This window comes from Triturus cristatus, chromosome 4_2, assembly GCF_964204655.1.
Source record: "Triturus cristatus chromosome 4_2, aTriCri1.1, whole genome shotgun sequence".
Classification (NCBI taxonomy): domain Eukaryota; kingdom Metazoa; phylum Chordata; class Amphibia; order Caudata; family Salamandridae; genus Triturus; species Triturus cristatus.
Genome location: NC_140586.1, coordinates 201,802,035 through 201,818,174, shown reverse-complemented (window position 1 = coordinate 201,818,174; position 16,140 = coordinate 201,802,035).

The window sequence follows — 16,140 nt, the reverse complement described above, 5'->3', positions numbered from 1 at the left end:
AATGGGGAGAGGATGTAGCCTTAGGGCTAGAGCTGTCGACGTCGAAGCTGGGTAACCGGGTTTGAGTCTCGGCAACGACGCTCAACATCTTAGGGGTGGGTGTAATTTGTATAGTCGCGCTACGCAAAGCTCGGCGAAACGGTAAAAAGTCTCCGCGAGTGCGCATAGTTCCGCGAATACGTGGAATTGCTTGTTCCGCCCGTTTGCGATGCGTTTTTCCTGTTCGCGATCGCACACTCTCACTGGATCGCACGGCCGGCTACCAAAATCTCGTGGCACACACGAACAGATAGGAAAACTCGTTGAACGCAGGGATCCCAGTAAGTCACTCCCACAGGAGTGAACACGCATTTTGAAAGCACAAACAAGGGAAAAATTCCACGACACCATGAATCGCCGAATTTTGGTCAATTCCACGTTCTCCGCGAAATGCGGAATTGCCCAAATTCCGCAAATTCCGTGAGTGGAACGGAATTTACCGCCCAGGCCTACATCCTGTGATTCTGGGCAAATCACTTAATCTCCCCGTGCCTAACAAAAATGAATGTGTCCTCATGTAATGAAACTGGTGCTCATATAAAGCGCTTGCGCTATATATGGAGCAAAATGCCTTGACACAGGCAAAGCTCCACCATGAATTAATGTAACAATTTTCACACATGCATGTAATCTGTCAAATAACCAACATAGTAAATGATACTCAAATGTTCAGTAGGGGTATTGTTAGAACATCAAAATTTACCTGGATGTGCTTTCATACACACGGCATACTCCTCCCAAAATTGTAGTAACAAAACTAACATTGTGCGCTTTTCAATTAGATCCCACAACCAACGTGTCGAACATGTATCTGTAGATAATTCACCAGACACCTGTAAGAAATTGGATTATTATTTGGGCTGGCTGACTGTCCACCGCAAGGAACAATCACAACTCTAGGCAGGCTGAACCCTCAAAGTTACTAAACTATCATCAGCAGAAGCCCTGGTAGCTGTGACACAGAGCAGACAGGCTTAACTTATGGCAATGTGTAAAGTATTTATGCAGTATGAAAACAGTAATAAAGTCAAAATGCAAAACATTAAAAATCCCAAACTGGATTAGAAATATGGTGTTATTAAAATGACATCAAAATTATATCAAAATGACCAAATAATCCAAGAAGGGGAAGGAGATATGAATTTGTTAAGTTTTAAGTCGGACTAGCGCTAAAAAGCACAAAGAGCCATAGATAGACTATTGTCACTGCAGACCGGAACATACTTGCAATTTGCAGCTGATCACCATGGAGCGTGCGTCGGATACACCAACCAAGTACATGCCCGGTCAAAGATTTTACCTTCTACTTTACTCCTTAAGTCCTAAACCCCCACAGGAGTACACTTCTAAAGCCACCCTGGACTTCAGGGGAGGCAGGGGCCGGCAGCAGGATCCAGTTCAGGTCCAATTGACACTGATCAGCGAGGCATTTACAGGAAGGCCTCTTGTAGCATGTTGTTTCATTGTAGCTTGAACAGGACACAAGCCTCATGACCCTTGGAGTCCACTTCTTTGTCCTGGGTACAAGAGAGAGCAGATACAGTCCTTCACGGCATTTCATGATTCGCAGACAGTAGATTCAGCCCTTTTCGGATCTTCCTCAGATCTGGGAGTGTTCTGAAGTGGGTGCCTGGAGGTGCCACATTTATGCCTGGCACAAGCAAGTGGTGGGATTATTCCTGGGCACATCCTGACACATGGGGTAAAGGTCCCTGGGTCCAACCATATCAACTTTGGTGATTTTCAATGTGCCATATGTCTTCGGCCACACTCAACTGACTCTGAGGGCTGGGGTGTCTGGAGGGGTGTCTCAGAGACAGAAGTCTGGTAGAACAAAGGTAGGTTTTTCCAGCAACCAGACAATGGATATACAAGAATTGTTTGGCATCCTTTTTCCCTTTCTTTCAAGTGCCCCCTCCCAAACAAAATGCTATATATAGACCTCCGGTTGGGGGCCGAGGGGGTACCTAAGGGAACCCCCCGTAAATCTCTGCACTGTCTGGCAGGCACAATGGGGTGCCTGCGACAGGGTGCAGGATTTATCATTCCCCCCATTTCCCCATAGGAGGCTGTATTACAGCGGATTGTTAAGCAGAACACGGGCACCCATTAGAATCAATGGGACTCTGACCCTACAGTGTTCGGTTGCATCATAATCGGTCAGGCGGACCCGCGTCCACTAGTCGGCCAGTTCCGATTCCGAGACGTGTCGGGTGGAAAGATTCCGCATGACATTGGAATAAGCCCCTTAGTGTCCAGTAAGTCCAGAAGAACAGAATAAAAGATGTGGTGGGAAACTCCAACTGATGACCCAATTGGCAAGCTCTTAAATAAGTAAATGCATGTGTTGCTCATCTGTGCAGTGATAGAAAGCACAATGTGCCATTAACCGCACAACTAAACACCGGAATACAATAGAATACTTCTGGATTTATTGGAACCAGTTAATGGCCGCCAGGCAGCTGCCTTCGCACAATGATCCCAACCTCCTATTGATCAACAGATACGTTAGAACCGACAGAAAATAGGAGGGTCTATTTTTATATTGCGCTTCTTATCCTATTGGTGACTAGGGCTCAGACAACTTGCCCAAAACCATTCCACCGAATATGCAGTATTCCACAATTATATGTGTTAATTTTATTTAGCATTAATATAGCACAGTCTGCATAATGCTCTGAACTATTTTACTGACTTTTTTGGGGGGGGGATACATTTGTGCACATGTCCAGAAGCACAACATGTGGCTTTGGCACATGCAGAAATTGGTGATTTAGTTGAATTCGGCAGAAATTCACCTTTTTGGTAGGGTGGAATAGCACAGACCAGGGCTTCCCAAACTGTGGGTCACGACCATCTGGTGGGTCGACCTGATCTTTGGGGGGTCAGCAAACAGTGATCAATATATAAAGATCTACGAAGCACAAATACAGCTAAAGATTGCATGTCTGTCTCACAAAGACCCCAATTCAAAACCCCCAGTTATCTAGGTGGTAGACCTTCAAGAAGTGGTAACTCTTTCCTCCTGGAACCACAGATCTTTCCCAAAAAGAGAGCGTGTCACTGAGCATTCTCCGGCTCTGCCCGAAGATCTGGAACTCTCTCCCACCTGAAGTACACAGAATCTCCTCCAAGGTTGCTTTCAAATTACAAGCTAAAAGATTCCTTATGAACAAGTTTTTACCTTAAATGGGTTTGGATTGTCTTCTCTAAGGTACTGGAATTACAACTTTACGACCTGCGCTGGGTGCCACTCTTCTTTAACTGATCATTTGCTCCCCTCCTAGTTCGCTATGTACAAGTTATTGTATTATTCTCTATTGATCCCTCTTGTTTGTAACTGTTCTGTTTGATATTCTTATTTGATGCCGGAACTGCATTTATTTCCCTCCTTCCCTCCAATTGTAAAGCTCTCTGATATCCTTCGGAATCTTGTTCGCGCTATATAAAACTTTATACATCAATAAATAAATAAATATTAAAGTTAAATTCATGCTGTCTTAAAATTGTACATATATGTCGTAGAGCACTCTGTGCCCCAATATTAGGATGCAAGCATATTCACAAAGGGCACTTAGTAAAGCTTGTATAAAAAAAGCCTCACCACCTACCACATGGAAGCAAGCATCTATATACTCTGCAACACTACGATTACTATGGGCCATTGGAGCTGTGTAATTTATGTTTTCACAAAAACCGGAACAAAGTAATTGAAAGATAACATGTAAATCTGCTCCAGGAAAAAGGTGGACACGACGGTATTTCGATGGAAATTGATATTTACCGGTTGTTTTTTCGGAGTTTAACCCCCTCAGAGTCTAGCCACCTGTGAAGACCGTCCTTGGTTAGGATGTGCGTGTGGGTGGCAACTATTGCTTCAAAGGGTTACAGTCTGTATGGTCCATTAATCAATGTGCCCCAAGCAGTGTGTGCACTGCACACGCACTCCAGTTGCTATGGGAACAGAGCTAATGTATTCTGAGTTTTTTCCTCATGCTGGGATGTAGACCTCATCTATCAGTTTCCATGGCGACCGGAGCTCGGCAGTATCTGATGTGATTAGTCTGCAGACAGAAGAATAAAGCTTCCACTCTCGCCCCCTGAGGACCTAAACCCTGCTGCCTGATTGTAAAATTGAGATCAGCCAGGAATTCTATCCGTGCCGATTAAATGAGATTTTTTTTCCATGTGAACTGGATTTAACAGAATGATTTTCTTTTGAGTACAAATGTTTTATTCACTATTTGACAGATTTAAAAAACAATAGGAATAGACAGACTCGTGCCAGGGTGACCTCAGACATCAGTATCGAAAGGGCAAAGATAACAACACATAGATCATACGCTGTAATCATTATAGACAGGGGCCCACTAAATTCTTACAGGAATATAGTCTGTAACCAGCAATCAGTGCAGACGGGGCGGAATAATAAGGTATATTTATGGCTACCGCTCTTATGGTATTTATTTTTTAAACTTTTCCGTCTGTATTTATCCACATTTATTTTTTGGCCATTTTATCTGTGTTTATCCATATTTATTTTGTGTTTTGTGAATAAATGAAGTAGTAACTCGTATATATTTTCCCCTTTATTTAACAAATAAATGTACACCCATACTTTGATGCCTGTCCAAATTTCACACTTTTATCAGCCAAATATAATACAACTTTAAAGCCACATGAAAATATTTGCATAATACCTCAAACATATGTTAAGATATGCAATTATTTAATGAAATTTAATGTTTTTTTAAGTACATATGCTTTTAATCTACATGACTATTGACTGGGCATTTATGAACAATAACAAGGAAAAGTGACTGAAAAGGTGCTACATTTTCAGTATTTTTCCACTTACACATGGTTTTCTGTCTGTATTTATCTGTAAAAATCAGTGAAAAACGGAAACCTGGCCGCCGTAGGTATATTGTATATAAAACGACCTGATTTTTAGTTTGGTGGTAACAGAAAATCCTCAAATTCCTGGAGGAAGTGCTAAATGTGAAGGAGAATCCACCAATTTCCTACTCTGTGAATATAGCAGGGTGTAGGGTACTAAGTCAGGGTGTTTTTACTGGAAACGTGACTGGAAGCTTGCTGCAACTTAGTTCGTTCATAAGTTATAAGTACACATACATATACTCTCATGGTAGTGAGCACAATATGTTATAATTTATTCATTCGTAAGAAGAAAAGTGCAACCCAGCCAGGGGCAATGATGATAAGTAGCTCAGCCTCGGGCCGCAACTAATACATCAATATGTCCCCCTTCCGCAAGCCGGGTCTGAAGACAAATGAAACAGGGGCTTGGAGGCCACCCCTGATGTTAAACATCGACTTCAAAATATTTCCCAAAATATTGACTTATTGTCTTTTGGGGTGATGATAGACCTGGCACACCCAGATCAGAGTATATTCATCCCTGGATGCTGCATCTCACCAAATCTACGGTGCCTTAATCAAGATGACCCTATTAAACTGAGAGATTTGTCAGTAGATTTGTGCAGATCTTTTGTTGGCCATACCTTACCGCAGGGCTGAAAAAAAAAGATGAGCTGAAATACTGTATATAGCCCCGGCGACCAGAGTCGAAACAGGGAAGTTCATTTCAGATGCATTCCCATTTTTTAAACGCAACATAGATTATTAAAAAATGTATAATTAATTAATAAATATGTACTCTTTTTATATATATAATGAACATTAGTTTATAGTTATGTGTAATTTGAACTACTTTTATTAATTTAGTTTAAGATTATTTCCTACGGGTTTTATTTTAAATATATATCTCTATATAAATAGATAGATAGATATACAATCATAAAAAAGACAGACAATAAGATCTACATTCACTGCATTTCCTTCTAGACAAATCAAAAACAACCACAAAAAGATGCTAAGGTGATGCAAATAATGCCTCACTTAGACATCTACCCTAAACGTAGAGACTAATGGATTGCTCAATATATTGGATGAGGAAGACACAACAAAATTATGTGGAATGCTTCATCATTGGCTTCCTCACCCCAAACTAGTACGGTAGCACTACCAGGCCGGAAAGAATAACCTCATCCGGGTGGGGTGAGTAAGCCAATGATGAAGCATGCCACAGAATGTGAGTCTTTCATCCAATATATTGAGCATTCTAATAGATTCTACATCCTAGGTAGACGTCTAAGTGAGACATTATTTGCATCATCACTGCATCTTTTTATGGTTGGTTTTATTTTAAATCCCTGTCTCTATTATTTTCTATGAGAGAATGTTGCAGTACCAGTGTTTGGCCATGTGAAGTGATGGACTTAGTACTGTTTTTTTTTGTGGTAACTTAACACGATGGGGCCGATTCCGATCATGTATTTTTTTTTTTCGTACGACTCGTACCGTATGTTTTTACGTACGAATCGTACAAGTACCGTACAACCGGTGAAGTACGATTCGTACGGGAAAAATACATACGAATCGCCTCGGGAAAAGTCTACGAGACGTCCCCGGACAGTTTTACGTACGAGTCGTAAAACTGAAGTACGAGCGCACAAGTCCGATCCGTACCGGCATTCCGAATGCACAAGCGTATGTAAAACGTCCCGTACGGAGTGAACTGTGTAGACCCCTACCCCGGGTACACTTGTGCCTGGGGTACAAGTCGTACGGCCCCCCCACCCCACCCCCGTATGTACGGACCGTACCCCCCAGCCCCCCGTATGTATGCGAAGTACCCCCAGCCCCGTATGTACGTGCCGTACCCCCAGCCCCGTATGTACAGACCGTACCCCCAGGCCCCCCGTATGTACGTGCCATACCCCCAGCCCTGTATGTACGCGCCGTACCCCCAGCCCCGTATGTATGCGCCGTACCTCCAGCCCCGTATTTACGTGCCGTACCCCCAGCCATGGGGGTACGGTGCGTACATACGGGGCTGGGGGTACGGCGCGTACATACGGGGCTGGGGGTATGGCACGCACATACGGGGGCCTGGGGGTACGGTCTGTACATACGGGGCTGGGTGTACGGCACGTACATACGGGGCTGGGGGTACGGTGCGTACATACGGGGCTGGGGGTATGGCATGTACATACGGGGGGCCTGGGGGTACAGTCTGTAAATACGGGGCAGGGGGTACGGCACGTACATACGGGGCTGGGGGTACGGTGCGTACATACGGGGCTGGGGGTACAGCGCGTACATACGGGGCTGGGAGTACGGCGCATACATATGGGGGGGCTGGGGGTACGGCACTTACATACGGGGCTGGGGGTACGGCACGTACATACGGGGGGCCTGGGGGTACGGTCCGTACAAATCCAATGGTGGGGTACGCACCATACATGATGACAGGTACCATGTGGGTGATGGCATATATGGCGCGTACCTGGCCCCCTTTTCCTCGTGCATCGCGGTGTACTTAGCTTTTCCGGCACTTTTTGGCTCCCGTAAAAATATAGCCATGCGGAGTGCTGTGGGTACGAATCGTACTTGCTGGTCCGTAAAATGCTGCTGACTCCGTGCGGACGTCGCGTACGCGCTGTCCAGGATCGGAATTGTATGTATTTTTTAGCCGTACGGTGTTTTTTACGATTCGTACGGAAATGGTATTTCTGTACGAATCGTACTTGCTGGTTTGTAAGGTAGAATTCCGGGGTACGAGTCGTATGGAGAAAACGCTCCGTACGACCATTTGTACCCGGGTTTTACAGGATCGGAATCGGCACCTGAGTGTTTGTGAATACCAAAAAGCAGTAGCCTTACTCAAAAGTGTAAACGTATTAAAATGTGTAAGTTGCTCTTGTAAACGAGACCTTATACAGGTAAGTAGCTTAGCCCATAGCCTCAAATGATGGATCACCAGCCTCCAAGCGCAAGTAGGTGGTTTAACTAATAAAAGTGTCCATAGGCTGTGAAAATATCTTTGAAAAATGAATTAGTGAGCTGTCCAGGTTCAATTGTGCTTGGAGTTTGTTTTAAGATTGAATAAGTATTACAAGACAAGACATACAAATAAGGAAACTGTGTAAAGCTCTGCTTTATCCCTCCCTAAGAAGGCAGTAGGTATACTTGCATGTTATGTTTTAAAAGAGTGTGCAAAATATATATATATATAATTATCAAGGTAACTGATAACCGAGATTACTGCAAATTAAAATATGAATGTTAGAGAGCGTTGGTAGATTTCAAGCAGAAATCAAAGGATTTTCCATAACCATCCAACTCAATATGATCCTATACCCAGTGATCAGAACAAAAATGGACAGATGCAGAACATGCCCAATTCATAACAGAAATTTGGAGTATGTTAAGTAACACTCCTGCAACACCCCTTCACATACTACAAAATTCATGTCATGTCTGGAGATCGCCACCTCTCCAATCTTTTCTGTATAGAGTTCTCAGCCCCGGTGGCAGAGATCTCTGCACATGTACGTTTTTTAAACAAATGTGGGTAGGAAAGGAAGAGGTAGATAAATGGGCAATAAGTATGATAAAGATGATGAACTTAAAGGAAAACTAAGGAGAGTTTTATGGAGGGACATGCTAACACAAAACACACCTACAAAAGAAAAAGATCACTGCCCTTCTTCAAAATAAACACCTAAATTCACTATGGTCATAATGGCTTCAAAATATGCTTAAGTGTACTCCTGCCCAGCCTTGGAGTAAGTCCGGCACCACACATGGCCGCTTAGTGGTACTGCAATATGCTGCCATAGAAATTCGTGGAGTCACAGTATTAAAATAGCACCATTAGGAATGAATGTTAAATTAATTAAATTAATTCTACAAAGAAATTGTATATATTTTTAATTTTAATGTTTGTACATTTCTTAATACATGCAAAAATTAGCTTAATCTTACTTTTTAACTTATTTTGGAAATATAAACATTTGTAAAATTAATTATAAAGGTAACTTTTGACCAAGAGTATTACAAATTAAATGAGTAATGTTACAGAGCGTTGGTTGATTTATTTTTAAGTTATTCTTTAATAAATCATATTTATCATTCAAATTAATTTATTTAAATTATTGTGCAATTTAATACAAATTTAACTTGAGGAGCTAATGTGTAACTTTTTATTTTATTAGATCTAGGTTACCATTAATTATTTTACATTAATTTACAATTATATTTTATATTACAACATCTGTATTTATTTTCTTTTAAAAATGTTAAACTTTTATCATTTTACCTCTATTTTCTCATGCGGAAATCTCTGGCCGCTTGTGGAGAGCTTTACAAAGAGTCAGAAATATCCTAATATATAGCAACTTTATGATCATAAATTGGGTTAGATCCACACGTGTAAATTATCTTTGTAAACCGGGTCTATAGTCGGTAACAAGTTATAAGTACACAAATGGCCCAATAAAATGTAGAATTATAGAGTGTAACAGTCAAAAGTATAAATAGGTCCTGGTAATAAAATTTAATGTAGGCTCATACTCTCAACCAGCTTTCAGCTGACCAAGGGCGGGCCACACGCCTTTGATGTAACAAATTCAATCCCACTTCAATTTTACTTTCAAACTGGATTGCTTTCAGTCAGTACTTAATTTGCAGAAGAATGAGTGCTGGTGCCAAAAGCTCTCCTCAGAAACCTACGGTAGGCACCAGTGCGCTTAATACCAAGGTTGCATAGACTGCTTAGTCTGGAATCCACCTCATGCCCCTTTAATTGACTGCTGGGTATTTCCTGCCCATATATGTCTGTGATGTTTTTTCCATCTCTCTCTTTCTCCTTTTTTCACCTTTGTGCGTTTTCCCTCTCTTGCTCTCGGCAAATATACCATGAGAAAAAATAAGTGCTGGTCCCCAAACATAAGTGCCGGTTAGCCCCACCGGCAACCACTGGCTTAAATTAAGCACTCTTTTCAGTCAAAGCTTGGGCTCATGTGAGACCCATGTGAATTCTGCCATGCATCACAAGGTTGTTTTTTCATTGATTCATTATTGATCTCAAAATGCATTTCAATAATCCTCCTACCTACGCTTTAAACACATTACTAATTTTTACAAAACCTCATCTTTTTAGTAGTTGCACTGCCTTGAATACTTCAAGCAGTCTTGGCCAAAATGAGTCAAATACTTTAGCCTTTATATTCGTCAGTGAGACCCCCAATGTGTTTTGATTCTTACAGTCTTCTATATCAAGTTAATATTCTAATATTTGTCTGCAGTGAAACTACCAAGAGTTCTGGTGAGTCAGGGCTTGCTGCACGCTATATTAATTATAAGAGTCTAACCACTTACCATTAGTGATATCTAAGCCTGGGTGGTGAACTTCGCTCCGTTTGCGGAGTTTGCAGAGTTTTCAGCTCTCCGCGCTCCCCTGAGCTCAGGGAGTGGAAAAAACTCCGCTCCGCATAGCGCAGCTGAGTTATTTCCCCACTTGCCAATGGTAGTTTGGCAAGCACTCGCTGCTGCTCTGGTAGAATTTCTACCCGAGCGGCTGGAAGATCAGTGCAAATGGCAGTTCACACCACACTCTGCTGCTTGCGGAAATCCACAGAGTTTTTTTGTCACTTCACCAGAGTTCCACTAAGCGGAACTCCGCAAACTCTGCATCATCAATCTAATTTCCATAGAAATATGTTCTCTGTTGTGCACCTTGCAACTGGTCTCTCCAGGGAACATCATAATCTTAATATGAAAAGAAGATATGCAAATTTAATTCAACTAGATATAACTATAGTTTTAATATAACAATATCACGTACAGCTTATTTTGATTTGAATAAAAATAATTTGATGCTCCATCTGGACATTTTGTGCCTCAAAATATTCAACATTGCTGAATCCTCAATTGCCATATATTGCCTAAATTGGAACGTACAAACATTGAAAAACTGCCTCATTTTCTAAAAATCAACCCCCACAAGAGTAAAATTGGTCTGATGACTGCCTGAAAACAGCTCAAACTCTCCTCGGTCTCATATGCAAAACCTAGACTTACCTCTTAAAACCAACAGCCAAGTTCACCAAATTGTAGCAGCTGGCAGTTTTCAACTACCCCTCTTAAAGATGTTGAAGGATCTCACCTCACCTGCAGATTAAAAATCTTTCATGCATTAGCCGTATCAAGCATAATGGTGGCAATGGTATCTGAAGTGGACTCCCTGCAAGCCTCTTGTTGTCATTGAAATCAACTCTTCACAGAGCAACCATAGTAAACTACTATGAGAAAATATACGACAACAACACCTCTACTCTAAAAGATTTATGTTTGCTCTCGCTTGATGACAGAATTAGTTCCTAATTGTCCTGCTCAATATACGAAGTTGTCTACGACTTCACCCCTCTACCTAACAGAAAAAAAACTATCTGAGGCTCCAGAATTCATCCAAAGACTGGCAACTCCAAAATTTAAAACCGACCAGGCTCTTTCCTAAACCCTTTCAGGTTAGTCACCTTCATGTGGAAGTTCATGCCACCAGTACTAAGAACCTTTTCATTCTATTGGCCTATAGGAAAACACTTGATACTTAAGTCTGGGCAATCACTGGAAAAATTGACTTTTCCCACATGTGCAACTTAATTCACTCCAATTGATCATACCTATCTGTTTAGTTTGCCTCTACATCCACCAACCATTTCTTTTACTAGACAATAAATTGTTCGTGGCCAGTGGTTCTTCCGTCCCTTTCTGCACATACAAACTTCTCTGTAGCTTCACTACTGGGACTTTGCCTAACATTGGGGTGTGCAGCTCGACCTGGGATAAGGTTGCTCATGAGTGCCTCACCTGAAATCATGACTGGCATTAGAGACCAGTCCAAACTGTGACATAAGGAGCCATGGTTGATGGAAATGCTTGAAATCTCCTGATGGAGGTTTCTTGGATGTCTCTGAGTAAACTTTGAATCATTCTGTAACCTCCTGGCTACAATAGCAGCTAGCAAATGCAAAAAGGTGAAGTTCTCCTCATCCACATTGCTACGCATGGGAAGCCAGCTCATTCTTTCCCACCTTGAACACCTTTTATACCTGTGTATCCTTAGCAGTTCAAAGCTGGGTTCAAGGATTTTGGAAAGTCTGCAAGAAGAGAAACAGATTCTCTGGATTTCTGCAACAATACCCAGAGTGCGGATTTGAGATGCTGGACTTTGCTGGTCTCCTTCCTCAGAATGCTGTGCCTGTTCCTCTTTAGCCAGATGGCGCCGTCAGGCCAATTTCAGGCAATCTGATAGCAGAGTCCTGCTTGTTTCCTATCACTCAACTTAATCACGCGGAGTTGCACAAAAATTCCACGAACTTCAGCGGAGTTCCACTAACAGTGGAAAATGCATGTCACGTTGCTCGTGCTCCGAACGACACACAGGAAAATGGAGAAAGGGTACTTTAAACCTAGGTCCCCAGCCCTCCTAACAATGGGCAAACGTTTTCCCTTAGAAAAAACTAAAAAGGTGAATGCAAAACAAGCCCCGACTGCAACTCCAGGCCACTCACTATCATATTTAAAATATAAGAAAAAGATCAAATAAAACACAGGCGCATGCCCTCCATCAAAAAAACTTCAAATCCAATGGCATATATATGCAGAAGGAATTGCAGACAAAAAGAGTGATCCAAACGAAAAGTGACCAAGGGATGGAAAAAGCAGTGGGAGGATCCTTATGGATAGGTGGAGGAAGAAGAAGTCTCTGCGGCACTTCCTTCCTCTTAGAAAAAATAAGGCAATATAAAAAAAATGCATTTCGAGATTTTAAAAAAACCTACCAGAACCCACCGTTCGACTAGAATACCTGCTAAACAAATGATTTTCAAGTTGATTTTGTTTCCGCACAAGTAGAAAATCTACTTGGGAAGCGGCCCTCTGACTGTGACCGCTCATGACAGCCCGTGTTTGCGTACAATCTTGTCAGAATTCCTCCTAGCACCGGAAATACCACTAGGGGATGCCAAATATCACCCGTTGCTCAAATGTGAAAATAATTCTGGATCTTTTGTTTTTATTATTCTTTTATTCAATATCACAGATATAACACATTACATGTTATCCTTCCCGGCCACAAAGTAGTGAAAAGTAATTTTACAGATTACCTTACACATCAGGTAAGTAGTACAGGATATCTCTGTGGCCACTCTATTCACCCATGTGCTCGGCTCCCAAGCATCATAGCTAGGCATACATGGTTGTGCTTGATGTCTAGTACAACACCCACAAATAGTAATCATGCGCAGAAACAGAAATTAGCAAAACAATTAAACCCACAACAATAACTGAACAGCGACAGGCAGTCAGGCTACATTACCTACAAGATTCCTCAGGCAGCAGGTGAGGAACAATCCAAATGTGCTAGAGAAGCCCCCAGCCTCTTATGGACAGAGCATCGTACCATCTGAGCAGGGGGGGAGAATGTGGATATGGGCGCCAGTTGCCATCGGGATTGGTATGATCTGCTGAGTGAGGTGCAGAACTCAACTATATCCATGTGGCAATAAATGGGCATGTGGGAACCAGCCTCTGTCTAACTCTCCAGGCCTACACTCGAGGGAAGGGAGTTGGGGGGAGGGGAGTCCCGATCCGCAGTCAGCACAATACCTAGCTCTTTCACCTCGATACCTCACACTGCCACAAATCACCCGCTATCTTATTCAACCAGAGAGGGGGTCATCCTCTTACCCCATCCCGGAGGCCTAGAGAGCCACAGTCTGTGAGGAGGCCCCATCCTCCTCATCCGGTCCACCTTTTGTCAGCAGGCCCTCTACCATGTTTCCCCACATCTCCATGTCATGCTCCGCAATCTCATCGGTACGGACGGTGCGCAGCCGGCATTCTTCAGCCATGCTCCATTCACTCAGGTCCGCTCTCCACTTATCTGGCCGAGGGGGTACAGTGCAAGACCAGTGTATGGCAATGCAACACTTAGCCAGTATAAGTCCCAGGAGTACAAATTTATTGTGTATAAGAGCAACTGACCTAGGTATAGGGTGTACCACCCGCCAATATGCCTGAAGGTGAACACAAATCCAGGTCATATTTAAAAAAGTCACTGGTCCCACACCACACTGAGGACACATTGAGAGGCGCATCACATCGAATCTTGACAATCTCTGGGGCGTTAAATATGTAAGGTGTAGATAAAAGAACTGGGTAAGCCTGAAGCGCGCATTGCTAGCCTCCTCCCGGACCTGTGCAAATGTCCGCTTCCACTCGTCCTCTGTGAGTGGTGACGATATATCAGCTGTCCATCTGTTCCGGATTCTTGATACTTCAATCCTGTCATCTGCCTTCAAAGCTTTATATATGCAGGAAGTTAGTCCCTTATAGGAGCTCGGTTCCAACAACTGTATAAAAGTTTGCGTCTCCTCTGGTTCATCCAGAAATGCAGTCCATATCTCACGAGCTGTGCAAGATATTTTCAGGTATTGTAAGAAAATGGCCATCGGGCAGATTGAAACACTACTTTGCATCACCAAATGAAAGGAAGGTCCCATTGAGGTACAAGATCCCAGTTGTCATGCAGCTCCCCTCATACCACCACGTAAGGTTTGTGATGGTCCGTACATGACGTAAACCGTGGATCCATAAGAGCGTGAGTAATCCAGCATACGGGGCCCTGCACATCACCAATGTGACCACCTTCTCCTAGGTCCCCGCGACTTGACGGACCACAAACAGACAATCTAAGTGGGCCCGCGAGCCCATTATGAGGTGCCTCAGGAGGTCCTATCCCACATCCCAGTCCGCCAAAAGTGCCTTCTCCACATTGGGACCTTCAGCACACCACTGCGCAGCATATTGCAGCAGCAGCCCCACAAGGTGATAGAGAGTGAAGTCAGGTAGACCTAGGCCCCCTGAGTCCATGTCCAATTTAAACACCTACAGTTTCATCCTGCTGCACTTCCCTGCCCCCACCAAGGAGATAAGGAGACTTCAAGGTCTCAAAGGCAGATTTTGGGATACAGCAAAATGTGTTTTGGAGGGTGTAGAGGCATCGAGGGAGCATAACCATCCTTGTCAAAGCACCTCGCCCTATGATCAAAAGAGGCAGGTGATTTCAGAACCGGATGGACTCTTCCAGGCATGTGATGACCGCTCCCACATTCAGAGGGTATTGGGAATCTGGTGTATGAGCCACCTGTATGGGTCACGCTCCCATCTGAGCCCCTCATCAGGAAGGGCTGCAGCATCCTAATGCACCAGGGCTGCCAGCGGGAGTATGACAGACTTCTGGTGGTTGGTACGGAGCTTACAAGCTGCTCCAAACAGGGCCAGTACATCCAGGAATGCAAGCACTGCCTCTTCCAGGTGGCAAACACATAGCAGTGCATCATCTGCATATAAGGAAATCACATGGGTACGTCTGTCTTCGGCAATACCCCAAGGGGCCATGTCTCGCCGCAATCTAATTGCCAGGGGCTCCATTGCTAGGCTGAAAAATAGTGTTGACAGCGGCAGCTTTGTCTCGTACCCCTCTTGATATGGAAACCCTCACATATCAGGCCCCCATTGCGGACGTGGGCCATCAGTCGAACATACAATAGACAGACCAAAGATATAGACTCATCCGCCTAAGGACCTCCCACAAATAATCATATCATAAAGTATCAAATACCTTTTCAATATCTAAGGCGACCACTGAAGCTCGAACCCTAGCATCTGTCACGGAATGCAGTATGGGAGAGGGTCGGAGTGTATTCATGTGAGTCCCCCTACCTAGCATGAACTTACACTGGTCCTCATGGACCAAGTGCATCACTACCTTGACCAGGCAAGTCACCAACACCTTTGCCAACAATTTGATTTATATGGGTCATAGGAGCCATTTATATGGGTCTTTAGGAGCCGAGGTCTGATGCATCCTTTCCCGGCTTAGGGAGCGTAACAATTTTTGCCTCCCTCATAGCGAATATACAGGATCCTGCAAGGTCTCCAATAAACAGGGGAGCAGGAGGTAAACAAATTCCTGAAAGAACTCCACTGGGAGACCGACTGGCCCTGGAGACAGATATTGTGCCATAGTCTGTGCCACCTCCCACAGTTCCTCGAGTCTAATCGCCCCGCCGAGGTCATCTGCCTGGACGTTGTAAGACGGGGGAGTGGAATGTCATCCAGAAACCTGCCAATCTCAGCTAAACCGGAGTCCGAGCTCTCCCTGTG